At 48.3% G+C, this 11,880-nt stretch overlaps 1 long non-coding RNA gene across 1 annotated transcript; it reads left to right on the top strand.

The window, feature by feature from the left end:
- The first annotated feature begins 526 nt into the window (after positions 1–526).
- LOC119159915 (uncharacterized) lies at positions 527–4,054 on the top strand. The gene is made up of 3 exons (XR_005108162.2): positions 527–550; positions 725–812; positions 3,869–4,054. It is a non-coding gene; the product is annotated as an uncharacterized LOC119159915 (long non-coding RNA).
- Positions 4,055–11,880: the final 7,826 nt, after the last annotated feature.

An 11,880-nucleotide genomic window follows, 5' to 3' on the forward strand; every position in this document is an offset into this window, starting at 1 on the left:
CCCCTGTTATGGAGCAATAAGACAAAGAATGCACCTTCAATATCGACACAAATTACAATTTACTGCCTTTAGTTATGCAGCCTGCCATCAATACAAGTTCATTCGTTTATCCTGAGTGTCTAAGTATTCCAACTCATCTTGCTGAAGACATTGGGTGCAACGCACTTACTATTACATTTCACATAACGAGCAAGAGCAACTCAATTGTGACAATGCGGATGTGATGGTTAGCGCGAGCTTTGCATCGTCTCTGCTCTTCCTATTATCGTTTAATTTCGAGTGAGTTCAGGATGTTGTCGTTCAATTATCGGTAATCTATCAGACTGGTATTTGGCATACACTCATTATGCACCGATAAATAGGGAATCAGCGAAAAGTGGGTCTGCCGGACGTCTACATCAAACGTGTTTTTGTTGTCGTGGTTTAATGACCTAAAGCGCTCCATCTAGACGCTCACGCATCCTGTCTTTGCGGCATTATAAAAGCCCCAGCCAGTGGTCATCGTAACTTTGTGTAGGACCACCGTACTGACTTGCAACCTTCAACTGAGGTTAGTAACAAAGTGAATATTGTCTGAAAGAGGCTCAATGACTTCTAGAATGGGTCCTCTTTGTTCTCGTTAGGTGGGAGTGTTATTTTTACATAGGTTATATTATCTTTGAATTTGAGAACTCCCTTTAAGCTACGTGTTATGTTCCCTAACAAAGATCTGCGTTTATTTTAGAGCTCTTCACGAGTGTGGCGACAGCTGGACAGCATGGATGGGAAACGGATCATCTTAGCTCTTGCTGCAATGGCGGCGCTCGTCTGCGGTAACACCAAATAAACGTTAGCAAAGTGAGGTATTGGGTTAGTTGGTTTTTCTTGACTGAAAAAAGTCGCGATACACTTGCTGCGAAAAACGAAGTTAGGGAGGAGACAAAAAAAAGTGGGCGGTACAAGCGCAAACTATCAACTGAAGTTTATTGAAAGAAATTGGAAGAATGAAGGCTTCCCAGAAAGATAATAGTCAGTCTGCGAAAAAGGTGAGGCTCGGCAATCTTGCTCCACGGTCTTCTAATGGAAACACGTGGGGTGATTGAGATTACCAGATGTGATGCTGCTTCAAAGTTGTTATCCGGGTATTCTGATTAAAATGCTACCTCTGGCTTCTGATGCGTTCGATTTTCGCGGGGGTCAGTGAAATGAAGCTTGAACCGGCGCATGTGCTTTCTTTGTCTGATATGAAAAAAGGCTTCCTAAATTTCGCGTGTAGCCCCACCGCGGTGGTCTAGTGGCTAAGTTACTCGGCTGCTGACTTGCAGGTCACTGGATCGAATCCCGGCTGCGGCGGCTGCATTTCCGGGGGAGGCGGAAATGTTGTAGGCCCGTGTACTCAGATGTGGGTGCACGTTAAAGAGCCCCAAGTGGTCGGAATTTCTGGAGCCCTCCACTACAGCGTCTCTCATAATCATATGGTGGTTTCGGGACGTTAAACTTCACATATCAATCAATCAATTTCGCGTGTGGCCTCATTTTTTTCACATAAAAAACAGCGCCAAAAAACGAGAGACAAGAAAAAGAAGGAGACAGACAGTGGCACTGAACTTACAACAAGATTTATTTGCCAGAGCCGCACAATATATACCTGGGCAGCTTCTAACAAAAAAAGAAAATACAAAACAAACAAAACAGAATCCACCTAACAACCACATAGTCATCTTCACAACGCACCATGAGCAGCACGTGTGCTAACGTGCCGAAGGAAATCTATTTCTTTTAATGATAGCGCAATCGAAGGCCTGCTGACACATGCACTGCCCAGCCGAAGGAATAGATTTCCTTCGGCACGTTAGCACACGTGCTGCTCATGGTGCGTTGTGAAGATGACTATGTGGTTGTTAGGTGGATTCTGTTTTGTTTGTTTTGTATTTTCTTTTTTTGTTAGAAGCTGCCCAAGTATATATTGTGCGGCTCTGGCAAATAAATCTTGTTGTAAGTTCAGTGCCACTGTCTGTCTCCTTCTTTTTCTTGTCTCTCGTTTTTTGGCGCTGTTTTTTATGTGAATCATGTCGTACCAACTCGCCCAAGCAACCACGTTAGCTCATTTTTTTATTTTGCCAGAATTTTAGTTTTTTCAAACAGTTGGCAGCACTCACACTCTCTGCAGAGCATAGAGAGGAGATTAATTTTAGCCTGTTTTTCAGGAAGAAATTTATAAAACTATCCGGTTCTTGGCCAATACCCCAGCGTGGGTATGCGCCACATTGTCAAGGATCTTGACTTGACTTGACCTGTGATGGCTGTCTGCCGACAGGCATATCGATGCTCTTTGAACCGCTCGTTGATGCACCTTCCCGATTGCCCAATGTTTTCCTTGCCACATGTCTGTACACTTCTTTTCTGTCTCCTTCCTAACTTCGTTTTCGCAGCAATTGTGGCGCAATGTTTCTCAGTGAAGACCAAACAAATTTGTGCCTTAAAAATTCGGAAACCGGCAAAATCGAAATTTTGAAACACTGTGTATCAAAGTGTTACGCTATTAAAAAAGTCACACCTTTGTCGCAAAGGCGAAGCAATGAACGCGATAGCAACAAATTGGAAGGTCACGCGCAAAATGATAAGCAGATCACAACGTGCCCCGCGTTTCTCACGCACAAATGACGTCCGAAATGTACTCAAAGGTACAGATGAACGTGAGTAAGCGTCTCAGTCGTTAATGTGCTCTGTCTGAAAAACGCACCCTTCTCGCGAACAGAGACTGTGCAACAATTGGAGTGACATTTGTGCGTCCAGTAACTACAACAGAATTGTTCCGGTGAAAGTCCAAGGCCAGCCAAGTCGTACAATTGTCCCCACAGTGAGATAAGCGCGCACGCTGGCGTCCACCCTGCTCCCTCTCCGCGGGCAAAGTACGCTTAGAAGATAAAAGAGCGCGCTGTCGCGTCGTGACGATGTGGCGACGCGCGCTCATTGCCCCATCTTGCTGGTAATGCTGAAAACAGAATAGTTTCTCCCGAGATGCCTGTCACCAGCAGTAAGTGGTATATCTAAATAGCTTGCAGTTTGAACGTACAAGGAGGTGCTCCTTCGTGGCTCAGTGGTTAGCGCCTAGAACTCACAATTCAGTGGTCTGGCGTTCGATTCCGCGCGCTGAAGTCTTTTTCTGAATTACTTTTCTTTCTCGCGTCTTCATATATGTTGATACGTGTATATATACGGTGAGTGATGACGACGCTCTTGGCAGAATCCAGCCGACAGTGTCCATAAAATTGCTGTCGCAATAAAACAGTCTGGCATAAGTTTTTAAGATAACAGAAAATATTCATTCAGCAGCTTAAAGTTGGATGTGGTAATATTTAGGTTCGAGCGATGCAAAACTTTTCTCTGACTGACATATTTCCTTAACTACGTGAGACTCATCAGCCAAGGGCCATGTATATTTTAGGTGGCATTGTAGCTAAAACTAAGTAATTTTTATTCAACAGTGACTGTGCACCTTCAATTTAAGATGACGGATACTAGAATTTTACGACGTAGCTATTCTACCATTATACAGAAAACGCGAATGACGCACTTTACAATTGCGTATGGTGTTAATTCTAAATGTGGTGGAGTAGCATCATGAGTGAGATTAACAGTGCTATGCGAAATTGTCCTCAAAGGTAGACACACTGGGACACGCAAATAGTTCAATGTATTTTTTCGGTTTTAAATTGACGATAAATTGCCGACAGGTTTGTAATGCGTAACTGCAAAGCTGAAGCTTTAAAAAGGACTTCTAGATTAAACAAGAATGAAAGCCCACATATACAAACAAGTGCACGCCTCCTGACGTCATGCAGATCCCTGCTCCCTCCTGCAAGTTATTCTCTTTTTTGTTTTTCAGGCGCCTTTGCTGTCCCTTCCGCTGAAGCAGAGTCAGCCGCCAGATACAGCCCCGCTAAGTAAGATCAGATAGCTGGGTGCTCTCCGACTACCTTATCTCGCCATGGGGCATGTCGACAGAGGAGAGACTAACTGCATGGTCATGGAGCAGCAATGTAAATTGCGCACCTAATAACATGCACGACGATTTAATAAACCACTTAAAAGTGTATCGAGTGGGAGTGACTTTTTATTTGAAAAGCAATATTAACTGTATTCTTGTGGTGTTTGTATTCTTTTCAAGTCGTTGCTAAATATCCACAAAATGCCGAATATACACAACATTGAATGCATTTTGTACCATTTATTTCAGTGGTATCAGATACAATATAGGAGCTATACACAGACCCCTAAATGCTCCACATTCCACGTTCTAGGAGCTTGAGAGCTGCTTGTTCGAAAATATAAGACCCGATGATCGAACCGTTCTTTCAACGAACTTCACCGAAAGGCCAACTTTCACTCACAAAGTACGACCTCGTCGGAGAATCAATGCTAAACATTGCGTTTACATGTGATGTTTTTCAAATTGTGCAGGTTTACACCAAAATTTAGGGACCTTCCAAATCCGTTTCGGAGTTAGTTTTTGTGAGCGGATCAATAGACGCCCGTGCAACGTGTGAGGTAGTTTCAGGAATATCAGACCACCAAGCCGTGTTCCTAAGCCTATGTAACACTGCATTAGACAAATGTTGTAACGTTTATCTTTCCTCGATTTCGCTCTGGCAGATGGCGTTTCAACCTTTGATACCCTCGCGTTTCATTTTAGTGAATTTGAAAACAGCAAGTACGATGTAAATGAACTTGGAATCCAATTTACAAATATTATCGACACTTGTATTATTTCTTTTATGCCACGAGTAACTAAAAAAAAAGGAAACATAAAAACCCCTGGATTTCTTGTAATACACTTCAATTGAAAAGATGGTTTAAACAAATGAAGAAAAAAAAACTGCAAACGTAGTTCTCAGGCAAGATGGTAAAGGCAGAGGCACAACAGATCGCTAAAGAAAACGATCGCAAAGCTAGATAGGGTCATTGAGAGTCACGCACAGCAGCTGTGCAAGCAACAGTGGGAGAATACCTGCATTAGCAACTAACTAATGTTCGCAAAGACGTAGAACTTACTTAGGTACCTGCTAGATCCAGATGAGACGAAGACCACTCGCAGACAGAACATTAACAGAATCATACATGCGTATGACGGCTCCGAGCAGGACATATTATGGGAGATCACGGAACGGTACATCAGTTCTACCAGGTCGCAAGTGCACCTTGATTACGGAGGTGCAGTCAACGAAGTCCTAGACAGAGCGATCTGCGAGTTAGAGATCACGGCATAAATTCCGTGTTCGAGCAACGCTTGAGCCTAGGGCACCAACCAGGTGCTCTACCACTCAGCCACGTGCCTGCTTGAAAAGAGAGTGAAAGTAACTTCATCTGCTTGGGAACGCAGTGAAAATACTTTTGCTTTACTGACACACGCTTTCTCTCTGTAGGCGTCGCAATACAACGGGTAATACCACAATAATATTGCGTATATAGTACGAGCGTACATTGCCATTGGGTGGCAGAACATGTGGTTATCATAGCGACTTCTGGGTTTAAAGCCGGCTCTTCATTACAAAAGGCACACACGTTACTATTACGTAGTGTCCGCATGGAAAGGGGAAAAACATCACCCGCGCATAATTGTTCGTGGTATAGAGCACCCTAACCATCTCACGGAATGCAATTATATCCGAAAGCTTCATTGACACAAGCCGCTTCAAACCCTATAGATTACATGGTAGTAATCCAGAGTTTAAACTGCTCGAGTAACATCATACAATAAAAGGTATGCACTGAGGGTTTGAAGTACGCGCTAGGGAAGAGATATTTCTATCGCGTTCAACTCTTAAAGGCGAAGCTTAGGGGCCCCAATTTTGTTTTCGGATGGTGCTTTGCATTTTTTTTTCACATAGAGTTTGCTTTGTGTTCTTTTCCTTCTCGGAGCTTCAGCGGCAAGTCAACGCTTGTCAGTGCTTCTTTCTTCTCTTTTCTTGCGCTGCTAGATTCTATAACGAATAATGATCCGTATCGCATGGATGAAATGCAGATGAATCAATATAGCGTGCTAAATATGGCAATGTGGCGCAATCTGAAACTACTCGATAAAAAGCAGAGGGGAGGAGGAGGGCAAGTGTCGATATTTTTTTCCTTTGGCGTTTTCTTTTCTCGTAATTTTGCTTTTAATATATCTAGCAGCTTTGCTCAAAGAAGTAGGCTCGATTCACAACCATGGCGCCAGCATTTGGATGTCAAATAAAATGCAAGAACACCCCTCTGTTTATACAAAGGTGCACGTTAAAGAACCTTGAGTTGTGAAAATAAGTGTGGAGTCCCCGATTGAAGCATGCCTCTTGAACATACGGAGGTTTCGAAGTGTAAGGGCCCAAAAATTACCACACGCATATATTCATTTCTTCAGAGAATTTCTTTTTAATTGATGATGATCTTAATAATGATGATGATATCTTCTGCGTACTGCTCCTCACCCACTCTGAGGCACTGGCAAAGAAACGAATAAATTAAAGGTAAAGGTGATCGCATAAGAATGACATGACTAATGAATCTTAGAATCATTGTCATAACTTAAAGACGCTAATTTAGATACTTTATATCAAGACCGCCCTGATTCATTTAAAATTTTTCTCAGCGAAACAAAGATGCCGACGTTAATTGTTTTTTTTTTTCGTCTGTTACTGCGCCTTTGGGACGATGCGCAGAATGAGGGCCTCAAGCTCATCACAGACCCTTCCGCGCCTACGCGCAGGGGCAACAGCGTTTGTGCAGACACCTCACCCGACCTCACATTTACCAAGAACGTTGCTAGCGCGCGATGGCACAATACACAGGAGGACCTGTGTAGCGATCACTCAGGGATCGAGATCCAGGTCGACGCTGAACCTCACCACCGCGTTCATCGGGAAGGTACCAAGGGCAAGAACCACCGGCTGGTGGATTGGGACGCGTTTCGCAAAGTCCGAAAAGAGCAGAATCGTGGCAGTGCGGCTATTGAGGATATAGATAGCTGGACTGTGACGCTCAAGGGGGATTTAGAAACGGCGACGCGGGAGGTTCCGCCAGAAGCACAGCTCGAAGTGGTAGACAGCAAACTCCCACACATGTGGGAAGCCAAGCGCAGCCTGCAAGACAGGTGGAAGCGTCAACGCCACAATCGAACGCTGCGCAGACGCATAGCACGGCTAAGCAGGGACATGGAAGAGCACGCGTTACAGGTATGCAAAACGCAATGGGAAGAGATCTGCAATGGGATGAAGAACCAGCTGGGACGGGCCAAGACGTGGCATCTCCTCCGGCACCTCTTGGATCCGGAGGAGACGAAAACATCGCACGCACATAAGCTTAACAAGTTGCTGCACGACTACAAAGGCACCCACGCGGACTTTTTAGATGACGTGCAAAGCCGTTACTTTCAGTCACGTATCCCCCTCGCGCACTCGGCATACGCCTGGGAGGGTGAGGGTAACGCGGAGCTAGACGAGGACTTCAGCGTTGGAGAGGTGAGGGCGGTGCTGCACAGGCTCAACATAAAGTCGGCGCCAGGCCCGGACGGGATAACCAACAAAGCGCTACGTAACTTGGACGATGAGTCGATAGTACAACTGACGGCCTACATGAACGAGTGCTGGAATGCGGGCGCTATACCAAACTCGTGGAAAACGGCGCGCATAATTATGATCCCCAAACCGGGCAAACGAGTACAGATTGACAACCTTCGACTGATATCCCTGACGTCCTGCGTTGGTAAGGTCATGGAACATGTGGTTCTCGCTCGCCTTACCAACTACCTCGAGGACCGAAACATGCTCCCACACACGATGTTGGGGTTCCGTTGTAACCTTTCCACGCAGGACGTTATGCTTCAACTTAAGCACGATATCGTAGACAATCCCACACGATCCACCAAAGCGATACTTGGGCTTGACCTCAAAAAGACGTTCGACAACGTTAGCGATGCTGCGATACTTGAAAGTATACGAGCGTTGGGACTGGGCGAGAGAACGTACCACTACGTACGGGATTTTCTTACGGGCTGCCGGGCCCGATTAGCGATCGGCGGACTAGAATCGCAGGACAAATACATGGGTTGTACGGGCACGCCGCAGGGCTCCGTGATCTCGCCCATGCTCTTTAACCTCGTGCTTGTCGGATTACCACGATAACTCGCTGAGATAGAAGGCCTCCACCATAGCTTGTACGCCGATGATATCGCCCTCTGGGTTGCCGAGGGAAATGACGGCCACGTAGAGCAAACGCTGCAGGAAGCCGTCGACGTGGTGCAGGACTACCTTCGCGACACTGGCCTCGAATGTTCCGCCGCTAAATCGGAGCTCCTGCTTTATAGACCCTGGCGCAGGGGCCGTAAACCCAAGAACGCCGATTCCGCATTCGAGTGCGCATGCACCACAAGTTAACACCATTAGGGTACTGGGCTTGCGCCTGTCCGCCAACGGCCACAACGGCGAAACCGTTCGCAGACTAGAGGGCGCGGTCAATGAAACAATCCGGTTGCTCAAACGAATAACAAATCGGCATAGCGGAATGAAGGAAAGCAATACCATTCGCCTGGTACATGCTTTCGTTATGAACCATATAACGTACGTCGCCTCCTACCTCAAGTGGCAGGCGATTGAACGCACCAAACTAGATTGTCTCATCCGCAAGGCGTACAAACGCACAATCGGATTACCGGCCAATACCAGCACGGAAAAATTTCTCGAGCTGGGGTTGCACAATACTCTAGATGAAATATTCGAAGCACACAACATCGCCCAGTATGAACGTCTTGTGAAGACCAGAACTGGTCGACACATCCTCGAGACACTGGGTATCAACTACTATGCGCAGCGTGGCGAAAAGGTCGGGATACCCAGACGTATTCGCGAGCGCATCGTCGTTCTGCCGTTGCCTAAGAACATGCACCCGACACATCACATCTGTCGGCGCAACAGGCGCGCCCAAGACCTTGAAATGAAATTCGGCAATAGCAAAGACACAGTTTACGTGGACGCGGCCCGTTACGACTGCCACCGCGGCTTCGCGGTCGCGATCACGGATCATGTGGGAACTTGCGTCACGAGTGCGACGATAGGCACGGAAGAGACGGAGGCGGCCGAAGAAGCTGCCATAGCCCTCGCGATGGCCACCACGGACGCCGCGGTGATAATAGGCGACTCGCAGGCGGCGATACGCAACTACGCCAGCGGCCGGATCTCCCGCGAAGCGGCCCGCATTCTCCAAATTCACGAACGCAACATCTGCCGCAAAAACGACAGTTTCCTCGTAGGGACCCCCGCCCACACGGACCCTCCGCTTGCGGGCAACGCGACTGCCCACGCCGCGGCTCGAGGACTTACACGCCGAGCTGCGACGCCTGCCGACAGTCCCGATGTCTCGCACACTTCGACAGCGATGCGGGAATGGATGTGGGGGGATCGCATGACCACTTTCAGAGGCATCACGCAACACTACAGACTGAACAGATGCAAATATCCACCACCCCACGCCAAACTAAACAAGAAACAGCAGGTTGCCTGGAGACAACTACAGACACACACGTACCCGAATCCGGCGATCCTTCGCCTCTGCTGCCCAGGCATTTATACGTCCGACGCGTGTAAGGCGTGCGGAGCCAGAGCGACGCTGCAGCACATGCTGTGGAAGTGTACCGGTAACGCGCAGCAGTCCCCTACGAACGCGGTAGACATGGCAGTCTCGAACCGCGAGGCGCGATGGGAGGCGGCTCCGCTCAGCCACGACCTTGCCGATCAACTGTGGGCCGTCCGGCATGGCCAGGATGCCGCCCGGGTCCAAGGACTCGAGGCCGTCACCTAGGCTGGGGTGCTTGTAGCCCCACCCCGCTCAGTGACGCCGGACATGTTCAATAAAGTTTTTACTCACTCACTCACTCGTCTGTTACTGCTGCTCGATGCACGAGCGATTCACCGTAGCTTGTCAAGCCCTTAAACAGGAGCGAACAAAGCAACGAATGCGGTAGACTGGCTAACGCCCTACAGCGGGTATAAGCCACAAGAGAAGGATAACGACCGCAAGAACGTCCAGCAGGACATCATCATCCTCGCCACTCCATCCAACGGACAACGTAGTCGTTTCAGTGTGCCACGTGAAGAAGCAAGCAAGCAAGCAAGCCTGGCTTGCCCGTGCTCAACCTGCTGGGGTGTTCTTGGCTGAGGATTGAGTGGTTTTAACTTTCTGTCTTAGAGTCCGATTCTATAGTCTATCTGTTTCTGAGTCTAACCATATATCTAGTGCTCATGTCGACTACTTCTCCTGGCCAGGCGCAATCCGCCTGGTCAGCGTCCCTGCCGTCTAATGAATTACCGCTAGACTCCTTTTTCCGCAGTGGTATCGACAGTATTCCCGTGGCACTGGTACCTACAAATGGAGGCTTCATCAGACTTACAAACCCTCAGGCGGTTCAAAAAGAACTTAAGAAAACTTTAAACCATTTCCAGAACATCACAGATGTGCGCCCATTTGGGCGAGGAGGTATCGTGTGTAGGTCGCCGGATCAGACCTGCGTGCAGGATCTTCTCAAATGCACCTCCTTTGCTGCTACCCCGGTGAGTGCTTTTATTTCGCCTCACCTTGCATGTACCAAACGCCTTGTACGGGGAGTCGACTCCAAGCTGAGTCCAGCTGAGACCCTAGACAGGCTCTCTGGAGCAGGCGTAGTTTCAATTTACCAGTGTAATCGCCTAGTCGACAACGAGAGGGTACCAACCAAATCTGTCATCGTGACATTTGTGGGCACAAAATGCCCGTCAGAAATAAAATTATGGCCACTGATCTTCCGAATAGAACCCCTCGCTTCTCGTCCGATTCAATGCAAGAACTAAAAAACCTAAACGTAAACATTTTGACAGCAATCTGTCTGGCTGGGGAGAAAAGTTTAGAAAATTGAAATTGCTCCAGCCACAGTTCAAATAGAGTCCGACGTTTCGAGACCGACTCGGTCCCTTCCTCAGGGGGTGACTGTCTTGGTCATGGAAGTGTCGTCGCGTCGTGTTCTCTCACCACGGCTCCGGCTTTCCCTTTCCACCACGTTTCGGAGACCGTGAACGTACACCGAAGGCAATGTTCCCAGCGAGCGGTTCACGTTGGCAGGCGTATGCTGAATGTGCCAAGACTCGAGCAAGAGCCTCTTTCCCAAATTCCGTTCTGTTTCAATAACAGAAGCGCCGTCTAAGTCAATTTTATGGTCGTGCTTCTCGCAGTGCTCCGCCAGAGCGCTACGTTGCACTTCCATCTTCCTGACGTCGTTCTTGTGTTGGCGCATTCTTTCCGGGAAACATTTGCTCTCGCCTATGTAGCAGGCTGGACACCCAGAACACGACACTTTGTAGACAACGCCCGGGTGTAGCTCTCTCGGAGGTCGGTCTTTCGGCCGCGGTAGCAAGCGGGCGAGCGTCGAAACAGGTTTATGGATTACCGTGACCCCGGCTTTTCCTAGGATTCTCGAGAGCTGTTCACTTATGCCCGGCACATATGGAATGGCGACGCGGTTGTTTGGCGCCTTCGTTTTTCTCGTGTGCGGTGGTGTGGCCAGGGCGGAAAGGGGGTCGGGCGTTGTGTCGCTTGCAGGTGTCTTTCCGCGGTGTGGTGGTTGTCGTCTCGCGGTGCGGTGGTTGTCGCCGAGCTACGAAGGAATGGCTACACAGAAGCGTTCATCCGCCGGGCGTCACGCCGTTTGTCGAGACGACAACCACCGCACCGCGGAAAGACACCTGCAAGCGACACAACGCCCGACCCCCTTTCCGCCCTGGCCACACCACCGCACACGAGAAAAACGAAGGCGCCAAACAACCGCGTCGCCATTCCATATGTGCCGGGCATAAGTGAACAGCTCTCGAGAATCCTAGGAAAAGCCGGGGTCACGGTAATCCA

Source organism: Rhipicephalus microplus, chromosome 3 (assembly GCF_043290135.1).
Source record: "Rhipicephalus microplus isolate Deutch F79 chromosome 3, USDA_Rmic, whole genome shotgun sequence".
In the NCBI taxonomy this organism is placed as follows: domain Eukaryota; kingdom Metazoa; phylum Arthropoda; class Arachnida; order Ixodida; family Ixodidae; genus Rhipicephalus; species Rhipicephalus microplus.